Genomic DNA, 22,435 nt, shown 5'->3' on the forward strand with positions numbered 1-22,435 from the left:
CAGTAACACTGGCTTGGTTACAGCAAAGGTCATTCAGATCAAGTTAAGGCTGCCCTCAACGTAAAAGAAAAAGGTATAGTTTATATCTGTTAAGTGAACAACCAAAGTATTCACATTTCCTACACAGCTCACGGGAAACTTCTGTGATTATTGTTTTAGACAAAGAAGTCAAGGAAGCACAGACTCTCCTGTAAGTTTTAAAATCTGTTTTCTAATATTTTCAAATCCCCTGTTGTTACAAACAACACTTATGTCTCCTGAAACTGTAAAACTACAGGAGGAGAAGTTTTCCATTGCACCTTACTTGTGCTATTGCCAGTGGTTTTGGCCAGTTTCATGTTCTGAAAAAGTTTTCTCCGTTTTAGTCTTCCAAAGTAACAGGGGTGAAAAATCACTTGAATAAATTATGATCTTAAGAAAGGCAGTCTCTAAGTACAGCCAAATTAAACTTTAAACTCGGCAAAGCTAAATGAAAATTGTAGCTGTTAGCATACTTTCCTCATACGCTCAGTAAAGTTCCAGTGTATTTACACACAAATACCCTGACACACTTAGACAAGCAAAGTTACTCTCTTAACAGTCCAAGAAGTAACACAGAAGTTGTTTATAACCAACCTGCCATGCAAAAGAGATGAACCATGCTGAATTTCAAAGCCAACACTGGAAAAAGGAAGCATAAGGCAAAAGCACAAAGAATCAAATCTATAAGTAAATTCTCCAAAAGCAACTTGACACCAAAACTATCAGTCTCAAAGGCTGCACCACACTGGTAACAAGCCCAAACTCAGGTATTTTTGTATTAGTTACCTCTGGTGGCCCAGAGAGCAAGAATTATCAGGGAATAGCTGCCTTTAAGTATCAACACTGATTTCTATAATTATATTTCATATGATACAAGATATTTTAATTTCTTTTCCAGCTATTAGAAGTTTTGCACTACCAGAAGTGAAGATGATATTAGAAAAGTATTTGTAAGTAAACACCAAATATTACCAGGCAACAACAAAAATACCCCTACTTCCTTCCAAGCACCGACACTGTCAGCACCACATTAAACCCATTAGCAAAATTCTTCAGCTAGTGTCAGGGAATATTGTTTCAGGCAACAGCATCTACCTGATGTTCCTGCTGTTTAGGAGGCACTGTCAACTAAAAGACATCAAAAATACCTATTTTTCTTTTTTTAGACATCTAGAGCTCTATTTACAGAAAAGCTGGAGTCAATTTATTGAGAGAAACTCAAGTTTCCGTACTGCTACTTCTGAAATAATTTTGTTTTGGTCTTCCTTCGATACAGAGGAGCTGTAGAAATGAATCTGAGAACACAATGCACGGTTCCCTTACCTAGATATTGTATTTCCCATTATGCACACCCACTTAAAATGCATGGTAAGGGAAAACAATTTCAGGCCACACTTGACCATGATTCTGGACTTCCAGGGAACCCCACCATTAGTACCAAGGGAGTTTATTTAACCAGGAAGGAACCATTTAGAACCAGAATGGTTCATGGATGTTTTGGACAAACTCTAGATCCAAACTAGAGCCTTCCCTAATGCAACATAAATTAACTGGAAAAATTCCAAACAGCTCTTATTAAGAAATCTGGAAGCCACAATGTGAAGAAACTTTCACTTCACTGTATTTAACATCTACATATATTTGAACTCAACCTGTAAGAAGAATGACCTTTTACTGAGCTTAAAATTGGAAATAATTATACCTGAATAAGCACATTAATTTTCATTTCCCTGATAAAAGGGAAGTTATATTGTTGTAATTTAAGTCAAACTGTGGCAACGGCACAATTATCATGTCCTGGCCCTGACCTGACATTTCTAAATGATAACAAAAAAGTAAAAGACACAGTTCATGCTGACAGTATGTAATGAATGAGAATGTTAGGCCAAAATTCATGTGAAAAATTTCTTGCTGATACTTAGCTCATCAGTTAGAATATACAGCACATCATCATAACTGTCCAATTACTTTCACAACATATGGTCCTTTAAATATTAATAATATTGTTTGAATGAGAAATTTATACACAGGAGAAGAAAATAATCTCAAGAGAGTATGTGTAACACTGCAAATTACTTAAACAGTATTGCTTGGGCACAATTATTGATCCAATCAGCTGCTACCATGGGTTCAACAAAACCCCAGCAAAAGCTCTGAGAAGCTGGAGATACCTTGGTTCTACCAGAATCTAATTGACCTCAGTGGCACCCAGCTAATGCAGAGGTATTAAACCAGGCAACACAACTGTTTCACTGGATTTGCACTCTATTTGAAACGAAGGAAAACTTGAAACTTCAAAAGGAAAATGAGGATTTTTTAGATTATTCAAGTACTAGTCTTTTTAAAGAAACAGACAAACATACTGAATGTGACTTAACTTCACAACTTGTTATGAATTTTGCTTCCTGGAGTTCCTGAAGTGGCAGTGGCAGAACTTGAAGAGGAATCACAGTGAATCTCTCTTACACTTTTTCCCTAATCCTCCCCAAGTGCCATTTCTGACACATAATACTGGACTACACAAACCAGTGGTCTAAACTAGTGTTGAACTGATTCTTAGAAATTCTCTTCCTAGAAATTTCAGCAGACCAGATGCCACTGTTACAGAAAATGTGTGCTTAGTACCACAGATTTGATTAAAGGAATTTGGTGAATCATCAGTATCTACAACATTCTAAAATATATTATTTATGAGATACATAAAACTGACTACATGAAACACTTCTTCATTTAAGTAAGAGAAGCTGCTTCTCAGCCACGGGGTAAGAAGATACTTCCCAGCTACTGGGAGGAAAAAGGGGAGAATGGACCCTGCTGTAGCAATCACTGACTTACAAGAGGGACGAGGCTTTCCTTCCAAATGTTTAACATACAGGATTGGAAAACCTCTTTCTCTGTGGAAAGTTTCACAGAAAGATAAACCAAGTTTATTCCCACCAGATACAAGAGAGTATTTTCAACACATGCAAGAATGCCCTATGAATTTACTACCTGGAAATCAGATAACACCAGTGTACCTACAGGAAAATGATATTCGCTGGCACCTCCTCCTGTACTTTTGTTCAGGAATTAAGAGGGACCTTTCAGGAGTTTAGACCTATAGCACACAACATAACCAACGGCACATGCTGTGTGTTCCAAACACATTTATGAAATGTTTAAGTTACGCATTTTAGTAGGTTATTAACAGTTGGTGTTGGCAGCAAAAGGTTACATTTCTCTAAAAACATTAATCATGTAAACCTAGCTATAAACATTTTTATGAGTAAGTTTTTTATAAAGCACTGCACTGACATGAGCTAGTCAATCCTTTCCTAAGGGGCAGATTAAGTACTAAAGTACATCCAAGGTGTGGCATCGTATCAGTTTACCCTTAGTGGCAGTTACACTTACACAATTAGAGAAAATTCTACATCAGCTTCATCAAGACCAGAAGCTTGTGACAATGCTGGACTCTACCAAGTGATTCTGAGGGAAGGAATCCTGGTTGACAACTTACAGCCTGAGCTGTGTAACTACAGATTAAGTCACTAGAGGGAAAAAAAAAAATAAAATAACCATTTTCACACAACATGATAATTATGAAATCCACAAGGTACAAAGGTAGTACAAGTGTTCTGTCCTGAGCACTGTGCCTCACAGAGTATTTCGAATATTTGTCTGACCTAGCTCTGCATTTATCCCTTCTGCATTAGCAATCAATAAAAAAAGAGAGGGGAGAGAAGAAGTATCTGGGTGATAATTTCACCATAGGCAAGCAACATTCATACCCAGCATTAATATTCAGGAAATGCCCCAAGTCTCAATCACTAATGATTAAGTATCACCACACCCTGGAATATTTTACTACATATCTATATTGACATCATGAGATCCAAACTTCAAACGTAACTGCTTGCCATTTTAAAGATCTTCTTGGAATTCAGGGACACTCACTAAATATATAGAAACTCCTGTGCCAAGGCAACAAACAACTGAATTAAAAAAGCTGTCGTCTCAACTTCCAACACACTTCAGCAGTTTGAGGACATTTTAGGACATTTTAAATATAAACAATCATCTTCTGGAAGACTGAATTTAGAAAATTTAAACGTTAGACTAAGAGTGACCTCTTTCATTTAATGAGAAATAATGCTTTGTAATTTCACCTCACAGTATCATACATCTGCTACGCAACTCGCCGGAGTATTTACAGCTGCACTCCTGAGCTTACACAGGCCAGCTCTTGGTGAACATTCAGCACATGGAAACGGCTCTGGGAATCAAAACCACCCCTGGACACCCAGCAGAGCACAGGAGTTGTGTGTTCCAATGGAGCAGAGATTACAATGCTTAAATGTTTACCACCTTTTGCAGTATTATTACTTTTAAAGACACTGATGAAATCTAAAATAAGTCATGTGTTTACTTTCATTTTGCAAAAATACTTCATTTTTGTGACAAAGATGTTCTCCCCAAAGTAACTGGGTGTCCTATTTTGTTGAAAGGAAAGATGGACAAAAAGGGGAAAGCAACAAGCAAACTGTATTATCAAATTAGATGACACCTTTGCTTGAAAACCTAAAGTTTAAGGCACTGAAGCCACATGGAGTATCACTGCATATACAGCTACTTACAAAGGGTCAATGTACAATACGCAGCAGTTAATTGTCATAGATAACTATAGTTAGAGTTCAATAAATTGGTAGAAGGATTATAGTGCAGTTTTATTACTACCTCCAACACTTTTACTGATGTGCTTATTACTTTTTTTATAGCGTGCTGCTCTTGAGCAACCAGTTTATAATATTTACCCTTTTAAAACTAGATTTACAGAGAATACATATATATATATATAAAAGGGCAACTAAGTTTACATGGCAATACTGGTGCAGCAACTAATACATCACACATATATAATAATTACCCACATCTTGCATGGACAAACCTACTTACAAGCCTAGAGGCAAGAGGCAGCTGCCAAAATCCATGTATTTTATGCATTACAAAAAAAGCATGAACTAGGACTGGTCTTTTTCTCTTAGAAGATGAGGATAAAAATACCACCACTACAAACAGTTTTTGTATACACATCACACACACAGACACACAGACTATTTTTCTATCTCTAAATTACCTCTATTAGCTGCAGAATGTCAAAAGAAATTTTAGTCCAACACAAATAAACCTTAGAAGTTGAACGTGGTAAAAATACTACATAACACTGGGATGTTTTTTCATTGTGTTTTAACCATTTGCAACTATAGTTCTTTTGTATGCCTTCCTTAATTCAACTTAAACCTAGAATTATCTAGTATTGTTTCTAGTCCTCATATTAAAAGCAACAACCAGCTGACTCAGACTCACTGCAACTGCAATTGGAGAATCATTCACCACCCCTCACACAGAGCAAAACCCACTCAGGCAGGCATTCACTCAGGTCTGTGATGCAGATGAACACAGAGACTAATGCAAAATGTGTGTGTTCTGTTAGTAACAGCTCCAAGTACCACTCTACCTGTAAAACACCTTCCCCTCTGTGGAAGCAGGAGAGCAGGAAGTGCCTTGCAAGGATAAGCTGTGGATTTGCACACTGAGCCCACATTTTTTTGTGTTTATCTGCATCACACAGCAAACACCTCGTATATAATCTTGTTTCGTTGTATTCATTTTATCCTCAACAGTGTCAAAACACCCATGTGGAGATGCAGTGTGTAACCACAGGCTGAGCACAAAGCATGTAAAAATGTGTGTAAAAAGCCTCAGTGGAGCATGTCCAACACGTGGATCTGTATGCCACAGACATGGAGAGTGTAACTCACAACACATCCTACTTTGTGTATAAATTGACACATTTCCATTTCTGACACATTTGCAGCACATCCCTTCTTTACTACCCTCTCTCAGAAATGGAAAAAACATTTTTTTAAGACCACCATCTCCAGGAAAAAAAAATGAGTGGGAAGGAAAGGACTGAACTGTGACTGGGACCAACAGTCCTCCAAACCAGAACTTGTAGGACAGCCCAACTCTCTGCTGTCTCTTAATGGCACACAATTTGGTAATCCAGGCAGCCTGTGACAGGGAAAGTGAATGTTCACAGTGTCAGAACCTGCTTTAAAAAACCCCATGTTAGAATTACAACTGCTTTTTAGGAGTTAGTTAAAGGATTGAAAATTATCTTTTTATATAGGCAGCCATTGGTAATGGTGTCCTAAACTAAAAAGAACTCAAATTATGGCCATCGTAACTCAGATACTTTCTAACTTAAGTGTATCCTCAAAAATGTTGCTTTGGTCAGTCTACATGAAACACAAAGTTTTCCTTTTGAACAACCTCAAACCAGAATAATTTTCCCAAATCAGCTTTCACTTCCATTAATAATCTCCTTTGCTATTCAGTGGTTTGTTTGCTTCTCAGATCACATTTTGCACAGGAGACAAAGCATAAAAGTAAGTTCTATTCATTGCTTTATAAGCATTACAGCACTATCAAGTCATAAAGGACCTACACACAATGTTTCATACTTCTAGTTTGGAAGGCCTTGCAGGTGATAAACATTTTACTGAAACCCAACACACTGCAGGCACATCTGCATTAAATAAATAGACAGTGCTGGCTATGTATCAGCAAACACACAAAGAAAAATCTTCCCAAACCCTCCAGATAACCTGCACATGGGAAGTCAATACAGGTCAGAGAAAGAAATACATATACTAAACTCCTTCACTCTTGGGATTAAATCCTGCCCTCTGCTCTCGGAAGCATAAACATAATTGTGCATCACTCACTGAAAGGAAAAAAACAGTCTTTATTTAATAATCTTACGATTGCTTGATTAGTGCTTGGAAAATAAAAAGCACTACTTAAGTGCTGAATATTATTAGCTTTTTCAGAACAGCAGCTCCAAACTCACCACTCCCCATTTCCTTCTCTCGTAGCTCTCTTCATTCATGTCATCAGAAGGCATCTTATTTTCAGCAACAACTACTCACTTTTTTTTTTTTTTTTTAATACTGCTGGATGTGCAGAACTACTGTTGAGGTTGCTTGGCAACTAGTGAGACATATCAGAAGGAGAGATAAGGTCCAGAATGAATGGAATTGAAGAGAACTATATTTGGTTTAATTAGGAGATACTAATGCACTCAAAATATACTGATTTGAATTACCCACACTAAAGTGAAATTTTGCTGTTTCTTTCAAAGTACAGAGATCCATATTCACAGAGTAGCACTAAATCCAGTCGGCCATCTCCTCAGCTACATACATATCTCCCTCTACAGAACAGACTTCACAACCAGAGCTTTTACCTGGGCTAGCAGCTTGAAACAGCATGGAACAGACAGGAAACACAGATATTTGCTAAGTATTTTGAAGAATTTTAGGCCAGAGAGGACAGCTGAATACTTCAGTCTGCCTTTCAGTGCACCATAAAGCCACTGTGCTTCTCCATATGTTTTAGCATTGAGATGAAATTTCAAATAAAACAATTATTCCTGAAGATCACAATTTGAAATTAGATGAGATTGAGCATTCAGGACTCCTGCAAGGACAGAGAACTACTTACAAAAAGTCTGCTCTAATAATCCAAGGAGGTCAAGAAAGCCTTGTGCAGGAGAAGATGGAAACAAGCCTAGCAGTTCCTAATGAAAGAGTTTCTTATCTCAAGCTCTTCAACTAACTTTACATCACGTGAGTAAGAATCAACCAGTATGGTCCAAAAGAGGATCTTCTGACATCATCTCAGACCCTGCCCAATCTTTGATGCTTTAGGAGGAAGTGAAAACAGTGACAAAACAAGTAGCAAATTATCTTAAGGGAAAAAACCAAAACCAAAAGTCAACCTCCACACTTCCCCACCTCTCTGATGCCTGTGGGCAGACACAGGGCTGAAAGGTTTCAAGGCTTCAGACAGCAACAGAATTGCAAATACATAAAAATGTTCAGGGTATGAAAAGGAAGAACTTCCAGCACGTGCATCAGACTCTGTGCTCCCCAAGACCACAGTGGGCACCCTGAGCACACACACCTGCGTCAGGAAAGCTGAATCTTCAGAAGGTGGATTGAAATACAGTTTAAAAATAAACCTGTACCTCCCTAATATTGCTTAAATGAGGCTTCCTCATTCCCAACAAATTATTTCAAATAAAGTATCTCTAATGCTAAGGAAGTCAATCTCATGCCTGCCCTCATTTTTAGGTATCTTTCTTGCACAGCATCACCTCTACATGGCCATGAAATCACATCTGGACACCCCTCTTCTGGACCTGGGACAACCCCTGTGGCCTTCCTTTTAAGTTCTTCCCAATAATTCCACATCCTTCATGAAGGCATGGGATATACTATTTTAGTAAGGCTCTTATCAGATTTGGAAGTCCCCTTTATCACTTATGTTTCGCTTTCCTTTTAGTCATCCAAGCCTGCATTTGTCTTTTTGCCACAAAAACATCCCAAACCATACTAAGGTAATTTAACTAATTGACTTTCAAGTCCCTTTCCAATTTTACAGATACAATCTAAACTCTGACTCCTGCGGGACTCTCTCATGTTCAGCTGCATTAAAACAAATTTCTAAGTACAACTTATCAGATCACCCCTCCCAGTAATAATTATAAATAAGTTACATAAATTGGTGTTTCCCATAGTTTCTCACAGGCTATCCTCTGGGTTTTTTCTTCATTGTTTATTGAAAATACACATATTCTATTTCCATAAGAATATCACAGAATCACACAGAGATGATCCCAATATTTGTCCTTCTAACAGATACCAAACTTCCTTTTCTGTTTGCAGCGTTATCCAGGATGGAAACATACTTTCTTTGGTAAGGAATAATATATATAGAATATTTCTACTTTCTCTACATATCTATGTGTAATTTTACCTTTTGCATTTAGTAACAGAAAATCTGTGTCCAAACAATACTATTAAAAAACTAAGTGGGAAAAAAAAGTACTGTTTTCTCCTTGTCTGAAATTCTCAGAATGGAACCTATAAATTTCAGTTAAGAAAACAGAGGCCTTGGTTGACTCCAGTTAATCCTAGAAAAAAATACATTTAAAAAATGTATTCAGTATGAATAAAACTATGAGGAAAAAAGTCAGACATTATGCTGCCTACATGATTTCAAAGTGTTTTTCCCAACTCCCTACAATTGCACAGAATGCAGAGATGTTTTACTAAACTCCATCTTTTTTACTGTTTTCTTGCCCTTTACAGTGTCAAAAAGATACTGAGGTAACAGAACGATCCCAAGTTCTTCGGTGATAAACAGAAGGAAAGTAAACATTTGATTGCATAAGATGAATTATATAAAGTGAAGACTGTCCAATTAAGTGAAAGCAAAACACAGAGGCAGCACGGAGCATCCCAAGTTCCCAAGAGTTTGGGGAAATTAAGAGTGACACAGTTCCAGTTCAAAAAACTAACAGGCAAAATAGTTACATTTTTGATTTTTAAGTGTCCTATGTGTAAGTTGCAGAGCATATTTTTATCTACAGTGTTCAGCATAAGCAGAATGTGTTCCTATGAGTAACTACTTTGAAACAACATTAATCATTTTGACATAGCAAAATTAAAAGGTTGCATCCAACTTCCAGGCATCTATTTTAGTGTGCTTCAAAACCCAGAGCAGAAAATCCAGTAGCTTCCCACAACACAGAAATTTAACAACAACCCCAACCCCATAAGCAAATCTTCCAGAAAGCTGTATAACAAGCTTGCTGCAGAAGACATTGAGACAAAGTACTAGAAAACTTAATTTTTTTACTGACACTGAGCTCTGCAACTGTTTTGTCAAATATTTGGAAGTGCAGAAAGTGCTGCTCTGCCTGACCTGCACAAGGACTTGGGGTTTGTGTGGTACATTGGGACTGAGTAGTCCCAGCTTTCCTGAGAACCCCAGGTGCTTAACTGAGCCCTTCCCCCTTCAGTTTTCTCTCTCATTTAAAGGAAAAATAGTTTTCCTAGGCATTGCACTGTGCTTGTAGTTTTTTTCCACAAATAATGCAGTGCTGTGATTACACCCTAATTTCAGAAGATATTCAACAAAATCATTTCAGTAAATGGCTACGTCCTTAGGATTACTATATTTTGCTTATTTTAAAAAAAGTTATTACAACTCTTAAGTTTTCATGTTTATCTTAAATAGTCTTAACCTGCTAAAAAACAACAAACAAAATACATGAAGCTATGCTAGTCACTGTTATGCAATTAAATTAAAATTCATGAAACCAACTAGTTGAATTTTTCCATAGTAATGCCACATTAAACCAAATTTACCTAGCCTATTTTAATTTAAATTATCAGGATTAAAACAGGTATTATACATAGCTTTCTGAACTTACTGTGCTAAGTGTCTCACTACACATTTTTATCCATATTAAAAAAAAAATCAAGGAAGATAGAAGCAAGGCATCCTTTGTTACTACACACTTAAGGAACACATTTACTTCACAAACACCCATTTCTTTGCAACATTTTCTAATTAACATGAACATTTATATTACATAGGTATTGTACTGTCAAAACAGAATAAAAATGTCTTAACTTGAAGGAAACCAAAGTGCTTCTACGCATGCAGACCTCCAGACAAGAAGGGGGTGTTTAAATTCCAGTGATTAAGGAGGCAGCAGTAAATCCCCCAGCAAGCTGTGAAGGTGCCATTCAAGGCTAAATGCAGCATCTCTTGGGACTACAGCAAACCCCATAAGGAAACCTTGCACACCTCTGCCTGCTCCATTAGCTCACCCAGCACTCCTGGGAGGCTGCAAGGGTGCAGCTGGGAGAGATAATTATTTTCTGGTGCCTTAACTAAAAAGAGAAGCAAACACAATGACTTATTCAATAGCCCTGTGGAGAATACAGCCAGCAACAGGTAGCTCAGAGAAAAGGTCACAAGCTTTCCTGTACTTCTGTAACAGCAACACCTTGAAACAAAGCATCTCACTGAGATATTCCACTACCACATTTTTCAAAAAGTGGGGGATTTCGCCTCTTAGCTGTCAAAAACACCCCTTAATGAATTGCTGTTTCTAAGCAAGCTCAGCTGTAAACAAGAAATTTTAATTAACTGCATGTTTACATTAGAGTACAGTTGTAGAAATTACTACAGGCTGGTGCAGCTACACTTGCACTGTATCCTACATACTTGGATTTACTATTAACTCAAGGTTCAACTGTTAAAGTAAAATGTAAGGCGTGCTATTTTTAACATCAAGATTCAAGTTTTACTAAAAAAAAAACCCTCATCAATGGAAATTCCTTCATTTCATCTTGAGAGCTTTGAATGACCAAGATTAAGATAAGCAATTTCTGTATCTCAGCTCTGCATCAGAGATGGGACCTGGGCAACCCTAATACACAAATGCATGATATATCTAAAATTAAAGATAGAGATAACTTTGCCTGCTGGATTACACTTCAAAGCCTTAGCTCTGCCTGCCTTGATCTGAGATGCTGGGGAAGGATGTTCACAAAACTGGAACAAGAGTAGTGTCTTCACTTTTTACAAAAATGTCTCGAAATCCCCCAAACCTGCTCCCCCAGCCCAAGAGAACAACACGGGAGCTCAGCAACCTAAGAAATAGGAACAAGAAATCCCACTCATATCTAGATTGCTAGAAGGAGCAGGGAAAGGCACAGCTTTTATTAATAGTAAGCTTTACCTTATGGGACAAAACCACAAGGTTTTAACACAATGAAATTGAAAAAAAAATTTCCCAGCTGGAATGATTGGCAAGAGATAAAATGTAAGGGGAATCTTCAGCGTTTGCACAAATGTGAGCAAATAGTTTTAATATCAGAAAGGTAACTGCAATAAACTTAAGATGATAAGCAGCATTCTATTAATATATAAACTAATTCAAGCATCCCTCTGCATAAATTAGTAAAAACATTTTTTTACTGGGAAAATCAGAGTACTGCCCAGTCTGCCCATACAAAATATATGGGAAATAAGAAATACAGTGAGATACTACAGAAGAAAATTCTTCACATAGTGCTGATTCTGTAGCACTGGCTAGAGAAAAGGTAATCACTCTGCACCATCTAATTATTAAGAAAAGCTGGTGAAAACCTGAAAAATACAGTGAAATTTTTCAGAAAGGACACAGAAGTGTGGAATATAGACATACATTTAATATTCTCCATAGAGAGCTGTATTTTTTAAGTAATCTGAAGTTTTTTTGCAGTATTTAATATAGTTCATGGTTTATTAAATAAGTTAAATAGAACACGATACATTGGTTTATACTACCAAATGTTTGCTTAAGATAAGAAAATGGAGAAAAATACACCACTTCCACTTTAACTCATGAACGTGGAGACTAAAAGTATTAAAAAAAAAAAAAATCTGGAGTGAACTGAGAAAGAGTAAGACTATTTTAGCTGTTTTTTCTCAGTCTCACTCTGTCTCAGATTCTGCTGTGCAACCGAACTTGAAGAAGCGTTGTTGCTGTTGCAAAATTAATTTCCAGAAATCAAAATCAGAGGCTGAGTAGAAGAGAGAACAAAATTAGCACTCCAATGAGGAAAACCAGAAAGAGTTCATGTAGATCTATACCAACCACAACACATTCTGACTTTGTCCAGGTAGCAGGAAAACCAGAAAAAGAAAGATAAAGGGTAGGCTGATGCAGGAGTATTTAGGGGCCAATGTTGCATAAGGGAAAAAAAACAAGGAGTGGAGGAAACAAGAGACACTCATAAAGCCACAGGTCCCAAAGAGGAGCTGCAGATGCTGCAGGGGAGAAAGGATTTGGGAGACAGAACAAGTTCCAGAACCCAGACTTCACTCACGCAGCTACCCTGAACAGTTTATTTTCTGTTTTGGGAAAATAAAAGCAAACTTGCACATTTGTTTGATTTTACCAAAACTAATGGGAAAAATCCCACATCTACCATCAAAAGTCAAAACCCTTGCAAACCCATTCACAATGTTTTCCACATAGTTAAGCCTTAAGCTCTCTTCTGTCTCTCTCTTTTGCTTCTCAGATTACATCACTCGTGCTTATTCCGCTATTCATAGTTATTGCTCTCCAAGCTCTCTACAACTATAAAGCTTTCTCCTAGGTTGATAGCTGCATACTTAAAAAGCTTTTGTGAAATTTAAACCTCAAAACAAATAAAACTACTGCCATATTTTTGGCCAGTCCCTTTACATGCCAAATCATATCTGCAACATATGCAAACTTAGCTTAAGGGATGAGTTTACTACCGGGTTTTTTGTTGTTGGGTTTTTTTTCAGAAAACTAAAATATCTAACTGAAAGCACAAATGTCAAGTTGCAAGCCAGGAAAAGTAATTCAAAGAACAGAGAGCTCTCAACATGTAACAGCATAAAACTAGTAGTTTAAATACTGCTTTGCTAGGAGAAGTCAGCATTTCCCAACCAGTAAATGAAGATAAGATGCAGGTTCTGCTCTGAGCAACACCATGTTGTTCCCATGAAAATAAAGAAATTATGTTCAATTTGCACTTTCCTTCTTTCACCTATGTGAAAACAAAGCATAATGTAAAAATGAAAGTCAATGCTTTCTTTCAACACTGTGCTGCAATCTCTCCACTGATGGTTAAACGGAGCCTACCGCGAGCATCTAAAAGCAGATAAAACTAACCAGATTTTTAAACTTTCAGATTCCTTTATGCACTGCTCTTCTGTAATATTTCAGGAACCTAAAGAACATGATTTTTCCCCTGAAAATAAACCTCACTTCACTTGAATATGGAAATATTTTAACAGCTTGATTTCAGAAAGCCTCTAAGCAAGGTGAAGGAGTTATTCCAGTGACTACTAGAATTTTCAGTGCCACAGTATGTTAAGAATCCCTGCCAAATAAGGCCCTGTGTAGGTATTATAAACAATCAAAATATTCTGAAAACTCATCTTACAGTATCTAAAAATCACACCTGAGTAGTAGATCTAAACTGCAAAACATTTGCACAAGTTCCTAATGGACAATGTCTCATATCTTCAGGCAAGATCCCATAAGAAACTTGGAAAAAAAACCCAAACCCAACTGGAAAGGTTTTCCCCCTCCTTTTTTTTTTAACTTAAAAAAATATTAATGCTGCTTCACTGAGTTCACTATTACTCTGTCATAGAATAGAATTACCCCCCTTGTAGAAATAAAAGTATTTTCAAAGGAAAGATAATTTCAAGCACATAAAAACTCCATTAAACATTCTAACAATTAAGGAGTTGCTTGGTTGCATAGGTAGTTTAACATCACCAGATATTACCTCCCATTTCTTTCAAGTTGATGAAAGTTATATTTAACTTGTATAAACATTCTGCATAAACTTTTACAAGCTATATGCAGTAGTCAGTTCTTTTTCATAGAATTTATTAGCTGTTGGGATATCTTTGTCTTTTGACAAAACTCAATTACACAACTGTGTCAGCTCTCAGGACAAGACCTAAAACTGACTGAAGCACAAATCCTGCTCCCATCTTTGCCCACACCTCCACTTTATGTTCTACAGCCCAAATTTTGATCAAACGCCATAGCCAGTTATTCAGATGGAATTGAACAGACGTGTACACACAAATTTTCCAGCACCTCACCAGTGCCCTGGAACAGGAGCTGAGAAAAAAACCCAAAGCATTGTGCCTCAAAGGTGCAGAAGCCTCTCATCAGATACTGTGATGCAAAGAAAGAAAGAAAGAAAGAAAGGGGCGAGGGGAATCACACACCCCAAGCCTCCCCACCTCCAATTCTCAATTTTACTCAAACACCGGGAAAAAATTACTTTTGTTGCCAGTCAAGTAAAACACAATGAAGTCTGTCTGTTTCTTGGCCAGGAACTGAAGTGATCATTCTGGAAACATTGGATTGGTACACAAATGTAAAGGAACTATAAAAACAGAGCAATTATATTCGTGTATATAAGCTAATATTAGCCATTAGGAGGGAATTCATTATTTTGGAAGACTTAGTTATAAATATTATACTTTTCCCTCGCTCTTAATATTAACTTCCCTTCCATAAAATCACACGGCTAAAAAGACCAAAGTTAGGAAAAAACTCACAGTATCAGACAACTGAAGAGTAAAGTTACTGAGCCAGAAGCTGTTTCACTTACAAGAGACACTGACACTGACTAAAGTGATTAGATAATATTATTTACTGCTTTATATGACATAACAGTGGTAATGGATGTATTAAAGAGAAAATGTTCGAGATCTGTCAGAGGGTGACTTGGCTTTCTTAGCTTTCCCACTAAGAGAAAATAATTTTTAAAACTACAAGAGAAATGCAAATATATTTGTCATCTAAGTTTTAAAAACAAAGCTATTCAGCTCTGCTTATGCCGTCAACACTACCAGATTTAATAAATGCACAAACTCCTATTCAGCACTTCAACATACTAGTTTAAGAAAGCATCAGCATTTTACACCGTGATTTGGGAAACTGAGGCTGAAAAGCCTTACCTGAAATTCCCTGTAACCTCAAGACTTCCTGAATCCTAAATACTATCCAAACTTAATAATCACAAAGGCACATTCCCCTTATTTGTCAATCTTTGTAGTGGATTTCGTAAGTCACATTTCAACCATTTATTTCTATTTAAGTATTTCTGCTTGTCCCAGTTTTTCCCATGACACTTCAAAATTGTCTCTTGCCCGTGCCAATTATTCCCTGCTTTCTAAAATTGTGCATGACAGTGACCCTCTCCTTAGAGTCTGTCAGCCAAAGCCACAGTGATCACAGAGGGGAAAGATGACTTAAAGAAATCAGAAGTAAGTGAAAGGCCATCTTCTTAGAAGCAAAGAACTCCGGCCTCTATCTAGATAGCACAAAAAAAGAGCTGTTTTTCTTTTCTTCTTCAACCTGAGCTACACATTTAATTCTTCCAATTATATTCCTTACTCCTCCTATCCTCCCTTTCCCATTTTTCATCCTTTCCAGTTCACAAAGATTGCCATCTTAACTTCTGCAGTCAAAAAGAGAAGGTTTTGGCTCCACTTTATCAGTGGATGCTCACAAAATACTCTTTGCAGCAGCAGAGACCTGCTCCTCTGGAACAGCCTCATGAAAAGACAGTTGAAGTGTTGAGGAGGGAGGGAAGGAAAGGAAGGGAAGTCACAGGCTTCCTGCTATTAAAAGCCAAATTTAAACCCTTTCTACGTCAAAAGGGCCTCTGTTGTTGGGAGTAATGCAAAGAGTAGAAAATTTGGTTGATATGGCTTCTTCATTATGCTTAAAAGGCAGCTCTTCCATGTTAAAGACCAGGAACACTGGAAGAATACTGTGGGGAAGCCATACTCCCATTTTTCATGGAATTGCTGCAGGAAGATGTCAGAGGATAGCACGGCCACCTGAAGCCATTCTGCAAGAGCTGGAAGCAGGCTAAGCCCTTCCAAAAAACTCCATGCAGAAGAACCTGTGCTGTAGAGCATGCCTTGCTTCTCCAATACTCTACTCCCCTTACCAATGCCACAGCACTCTTACATCCCACACACCACCTTCATAACAGAAACAGAAAAAAAAGAAATCTATTTCTTTCTCTAATTCAACTACAGGTTATAAAAGGAACATTGAAAAAAAATAGTCTTTACTGTAGTTAACTTGCCTACAACTTTAACCACCTTCATATTAATCTTAGCTTTAACTATTCAGCACATTAATTACCTGGAGCACTTGACTCCATACAGTTCTTCAAATAATTAATTAGCTAAAGGGATTGGGAATTGGAGTCCCAGAGGAAATTCTAGTTTTGTAGAACTACGTAGATTTCACCTTGTTAAAAGCTACAACAATTCACCTAAAGGCACACGATAACTATATCTATCTAGGGGCAGAATCCTAAAACCAAACCAAATAAAATCCCCTCACACTCACTTGAAGTAGGGCAGCATTTTTACCACTGGATATCCTGTTTAGTCACCAGAAAGAAGAGTAACACTGAATAAAAACTTTTGATTCCCTCGTTCATAGCATTAGACATTTTTCCTAACAGGTATCCTTCTCTCTGCCTCAAACATCCATTGCTGAAGGGCAACCAAACCAAAGGCAAACAATTTTTAGACAGGACTTTAAACTGGATTTCTTTCAAAGCACAAGAATAAGCTGCACCAACCGAAATAATTCCGAACTAGTTATGTATTAAGTACACTAAAATTAAAGAAAAGTCTCCTCATCTGCAGCATATTAGTGTTTTCACCACTTCTCCCCTCCTATTCATCACATCAGCTGTGGTGCTGTGTGCAAACACGTTTATGTTCCAGAGCAGCTGATCAGGACATGAAGAGAAGTAATGCTTTGCTCTTTCTACACTTCCAAAAAACCTCCATGCTATTTCTCTCATTAGCTGAATCCCACATCATTCTTCCACAGGCTAAGCAGGGCAGAAAGGGAATGAATCAGGCAAAAAGGGTAACGGAAAGCAAGACAACATAGAGAGCAGTTAGTTATTTGGAAGAAAATACAAGTTACTTAAGGACAGATGTGTATCTTGCAAGAATTTCAAAACACTGAAAAACAGCCTGTTCCCTGCTGCAAAGTATATGTTATAATCTACTGATTAATTTTGGCAGTAGAACCCCAAAAATGATGTGTTGTAACTTACTCCTTGTACACTTTAAACATACCCCACTTCTGTAGTGGATTTTTATGCACCTCAGTATTCCAACACTATGATTCACCAAAGGACAAGGGACAAAATGCCATGGGTGGACAATCCCCAGCTCCTGAGCCCCAGGCAGCTCCCCTGCAATGCCCGCATGGTTCCCACACCAGGATATGCCCTGTGATTGGCAGCAGGGCTGTGCTGGCACAGGGCTGCCCCGTAATCCAAATCCCTTGCTATGAGAAGGCAGAAGCCAGCAGAGCCTCCTGAGGCCAAACTTGCCATGTTGCCCTGGATTGCAGCTGCAGGCTCAGCTCTGCCCAAACCTACAATGCAAAGTGAGACACTCGAGGAACCCACTGCTACTGCAAATGCAGTGTGTCCCAGCCCCTCACCAGTTCTGCACAGGTCTCTGGGCTCCCAGTTCCACACAGATTGGGTATGTAGCTTGTAGGGTTGAAGTTATCTACCCATATCATACACCATCCATTACACAGCATCATTAATCCTTTTAAGAGCATCCATGTGCTTAAACACCTAGAAAAAAACATGTTGATCAAATGGATTGATACTTTCAAAGGTACCAGGGATCCTTCACTTCCACTTTCATTTATGAACTTTTTACTCAGCACCCGATATTGAGAGCTGCTCAACCAAGTCAACGCATGGAAGTCTTTGAAGTCACACAAGTCTTTTAAGAGGTTTCTGGTCATAAGAGCAGCCTAAAGGACAGAGACAGCTCAGCAGTAACAGGATGCAGGACTAGGTGCTTATGAAAAAGTTCATTTTGGAAAAAGAAAATCTTCGTTATAAAGAGGAGCTAAAAACATGTAGCACATAATGTATTTATTATGAATCAGTCTGAACTTTCATCCAAAAGACTGTGTACCTTATCCTGAACTATCGTTTGCTGATTAGAAAGTACTATCCAGGCTCCTTGGCTAAACTTTTAGCTCAGATATTCTCATTAAAGAATTAACTACTGGAAGACTAATGAAAGCTTAACCTTTCCAAAAAGGCAGGATTCACAAAATAGATGATAGCACTAAAAACTAAAGGATGGCAATATAAAACTGTTATGTTTGAAAACAAGCAAGACAAAACCAATAATACAATCTAAAAAAAAAAAAAAGAAAAAAGCATAGAAAATAAGCTTTGAAATTTGAACACTTTGATTCAATTAGTATTAATTTAGCAAGTTTTGGTATACACACACACATAATTGCAAACATAAATTAACACACAGAAGACTTTCTTCCTACTCTCTAGCAAAGTTAGTTGAAAAGTTAGCAAACACAGATTTTTCTCAGATGAAGGACAAGATATCCATTCTCTCTATCTTAATGCCATTTCCCTCCTCACAACTGCCAAATAACTGAACAGACATTAGGTGCAAAAAATAAAAGCTTTTAGAAGGATAATTTAACACAAACATCTGGACAAGCAAACGCAACAAAATCCCCAAAATTCAGAGTATTATTTCATTCTGTGAGGAGACAGAAAATAAAGCCTTATTTGCTCTAAATAAAGAAAATTGTGCTCATTTTGTACACTGACACAAGGCATGTTTACAGCAATATGAATCAATGTGCTATAGCTGAGGTAGATCAGTGTCAGCCATGTTGTGAAAGGAACTGCAGTTAACAAACCCACAAAACTCAAGACTTAATCAAATCAGCTCTGCCTTGATATAAATAATTTTACACTGCTAGATATTCCTTATGATTGGTGCCTGACTTCTTCAGGTTAATGTCTATTAATCTCATCTAAAAATACACATCCAAATTCTAGACAGGGAAACAGCAAGAGGAAAATACACAAGATATAAACCAGGAGCACTGACTGCGGCGCAAAGGAGGAAGGTACGTTGTAAAGTGAAAAAGCAAATGCACTTACTCAGCATTAAATCCATTCACGTGCAGGATCCTCATCTGCTTGACTATTGTGCTTTTACCGGATTCACCAGCACCTAGACAATGAAAGTAAATCAATTTCAGAAGGAAGCATAAGTGATTAAGGAATACACTAGAATTTTTTTCTTTGGGGTAAAATCGAGAAAGTTGGGTTTCTCAGTGCAAGAGCGAAAAGTGAAAGAAGTAATTGCCACTGGAAACTTCAGTTGTAGCTAAAAATAAATGCCCAGCTCAAGTCATGTGTCAGATCTGAATCTTGGATCATTTCACTGTCCGTTTTTCCAGTGTCAATGTTAAAAGCAGATTGCAGTACTTGGAAAGAAAATGGACAACCTCAACATTTTACAGAGAAGACGATGGGGAACGTCATGACCTGGTTGCCTTGTCACTACTATCTGACAGAGGGAAAGACTGACTGAAGTCCCTATTACACCAAAGAAATTTTGTAATACCCTTAAAGAATTCTAAGTTTGGCTGCAGTTCATCATCACCCAGTCAAACTCTGTAACTTAAATCACAAGGAATAAAATATGTAGATACTCACATTTGAAAAAGGAAGGCATCCCTTTAAGCCTCCACCCACAAAGCTACAAAAAACCTCCTCTTATTTGTGTCTTGTAAGCAGCCTCCCACCCTCCCTTACATGTTCCAAAATCAACCCTACACACAACGAGACGCAGAGCCCACCTTTTGTGGCTGCCTGCTCCCAAGAGCCCCCCTCCGCTCTCCCCTGCTCCCCCCCTCCATACCTGCAGTGCAAAAACCCCACTCCACTTTAGTCCAGTTTCCATAAGTAGATGGATGCTATTTCTGCTGTGCTGCTCGGATGCCAGTGCACAGGGCAGCCCATCTGCCTATAGTACCCGTTTTTCCATGCACGCTGAACAACTCCAACAGCAGCATTTAATTGAGCTGCTCCACGCTGCCAGATCGGCAGCTTTCTATATAAAGCAAACATATTTTTGCAGGAGTAGTATCATAACGTGGCAAAATTCAGAAAGATTCCCCTTAGTGTCTCGTGGCTACTCGTTTATTCCTCTCCTCAGCCTGTGTCTCACCCACAGGAACCGTACATCTGTGGCAGAACGGGCAGGGAGGTACAGTTTGTATTTATAGGATGTCAGGCCTCTGCTAGCACACACTGACAGCACAAGCCTCCATTTTGAGACTCATGTTCAAAACTGTATTATAGCAGTCACATTTCAAAGTTCATTTTCTCACAAATGCTTTCCCCCTCTGCTTTCTCCCTTCCTTTCCTTCTCCCTCATGAATTCCCAAAAGTCCTCCTCTGCTCTCCATAAAACCTGCTTGCATGTTTTGACACTTTAATCCCAGAGCCTTACTCTTTTTTCCTCTCCTTGCTCACTGGTGTTTTGTAAGCATATAGAGAGCAGTTTTTATCTACAACTCTTTATGTAAGTGCCACTTCTCCCCTAAACCACTATTTTATACCATACACCTTCTGTCTGATCAGGCAGACTGCATCATGCAATAAACACAGGTGGCAAAACCAATCAAGAATTAGTATCCTGGGATAAGATAGAGAGACTGGATCATCTTCACAACTAAGAATTATTCACAAAGGCAGTATCTGATATAGTCATATGTCCACTTAAAAATTAATAACAACTAAATTTCAGCTGTAACATTAAATCACATCTTATAAGCATTGGGAGCCAAAATCTTTACTTCACTTGGGCCAAGAAGGAGGCTGGACAGTTGTTGCATTTGCTATAAACACATACGGTTTGGTATTGACACACCTGGGTTCTCTGGATCGGATACAACACCAGTGAACCAAGATGAAGTATTACATCTACGTTTCTCCATAAGTCTAGCTCTATATTTGGCTGCTTGTTAAGGCCATATTCTCACCAACAATTACACACACATTTAACTTCACCACCAAGGAGAGTTCCATTAATTTCAGGGAGACTGCTCGTGGCAGCGGGGCAAGCACGTGCGTACAGTGATGGGGCCTATGAGCAGCAGCATAAACCCACTTGAATATTCTGCAGCTCTTCTTTGTTGTTATTTGAATATGATTTGAAAAAATTAAGAACACTTTCCAAGTGCCTGGCTTATTTCATATGTCTTATAAAGGAAACGTAACATAATAAGAGGGAGGTGAGCTTTTATATTTTTTACCAGTAAGTCTGAGTTACAGACTATCCTCAATTCAAGGCAGAAACTGTGTAACAGCTGAACTATCACTTTAAAACACACACGTAGATGACTTTACTGCCATCACTGAACACACACAAATTTTTATTTGCGAGTATCTAAACTATTTTTCAGCCACCAAAACTAAAGGAAACAGAAAGAAAACCCAGGCAAGCCCATCATGTTTCTGTTTGCTGAAATTTTGCCTCTTACGAAAGCAACCCGTCTGATGACAAATAAGTTTCTACGTATCTACGTAACGTTCAGCCTGAAATCTGGAAGTCCAAGACATTTCCCAAGAGCTGAAGTCCAAATTATCCTGTTAAAAGATTTCTGCTGAAGCCCTGGCAGGCTCCTCAGTGCTGCAGGTGCTGCTGTAGTCCCAGTCACTCTCCGTTTATATTAAGTCTCTTTCTTCAAATGAGTATTTTAAAGATTTTACTGGTGATAATACACTTCCAAATTCACCAATTCACTTCAAAAATTCTTTTTTTTTTTTTCCCCCTTCAATCAGGGTTTTTTCCCCCCAAAACTGAGTCAGCTCGGCGAGGCCTAGCCTGTGCTCCACGCTACAGCCCTGCAGAACGTGCACAGGCGGTCCCTCGGCGTGACCAAAACAACCCACGGCTCGTAACTGCATCTGATCTTAAAACACTACTTCAAAATACTCTGAAATAACGAGCCTGACAAACGCTTGTCCTCTCCGATATCGATATTTGGACCTTTCCCTTCCTTGAAAGCCACAGCCCGCATTTGTAAATGTCTCTCCTGAAAAACACGAGCAGG

At 38.1% G+C, this 22,435-nt stretch overlaps 1 long non-coding RNA gene across 1 annotated transcript; it reads right to left on the reverse strand.

The window, feature by feature from the left end:
* Positions 1-1,736: 1,736 nt before the first annotated feature.
* On the reverse strand, positions 1,737-22,429 carry LOC108446828. The gene is made up of 3 exons (XR_001862135.1): positions 19,470-22,429; positions 14,956-14,961; positions 1,737-1,751 (listed from the first exon to the last, which is right to left on the reverse strand). It is a non-coding gene; the product is annotated as an uncharacterized LOC108446828 (long non-coding RNA).
* Between the last annotated feature and the right edge of the window lie 6 nt (positions 22,430-22,435).

The sequence above is a fragment of the Corvus brachyrhynchos genome, unplaced genomic scaffold (genome assembly GCF_000691975.1).
Source record: "Corvus brachyrhynchos isolate BGI_N302 unplaced genomic scaffold, ASM69197v1 scaffold10, whole genome shotgun sequence".
Classification (NCBI taxonomy): Eukaryota; Metazoa; Chordata; class Aves; order Passeriformes; family Corvidae; genus Corvus; species Corvus brachyrhynchos.